Raw genomic sequence first — 662 nt, forward strand, 5'->3', positions numbered from 1 at the left:
AGAGCAGATGAACTGGGCAGGAAGTCAGACACAGAATGGCAGAGAGAATCTGGTCAATTTTCAAAATAAAACACCGTGTGCAGACTCCCCATCCTATATCAACAATAAACACAGTTAAAACAACAACAACAAAAAACAATTTAATTACGTAGCCTACTTAACCATGGTAGAAGCACAAAATCAAGGACAACTGAAAAAAATCTGAACAAGTCAGCAAAGTCAGGCAGGCTCTTATCCTGAAATGCTCCATGAGGGCTATGTAGCCATGCAGAGAGCAGAACAAACGGGCTCACAGAGAGGTGGTGTCTGAAGCAAATTTTCCCACTTTAAAACCACTAAAAAGTGATGTCTTTCTTTGTGTCAAGTCAACATTCTCAACCATGAAAAAGAGAAGTATAGGAAATGCATGCCTGCTTCCACTCATCCCTGTTTTTAAATAGGATTGTTTTGGCTGCATTACATATTACATACGTGTCATGGGGTGCCAAATTAGTAGGCACACTGGCTCAGTGGTCGGGGGCCTCCAGGTGTTTTGTGGTGAAAGTGATTGACAGTGTGCCTCTCATTGAAAAATAGTGAAGAGCACTGATCTGAAGCAGCATACAGACTTTCCACTGGGATTGTTCAACTTCTATGCTTAATGAATCACACAATTCAAAATA

Source organism: Micropterus salmoides, unplaced genomic scaffold (genome assembly GCF_014851395.1).
Source record: "Micropterus salmoides isolate LMB-PRFRI ecotype aquatic unplaced genomic scaffold, ASM1485139v1 Ms_hic_scaffold_2859, whole genome shotgun sequence".
In the NCBI taxonomy this organism is placed as follows: Eukaryota; Metazoa; Chordata; class Actinopteri; order Centrarchiformes; family Centrarchidae; genus Micropterus; species Micropterus salmoides.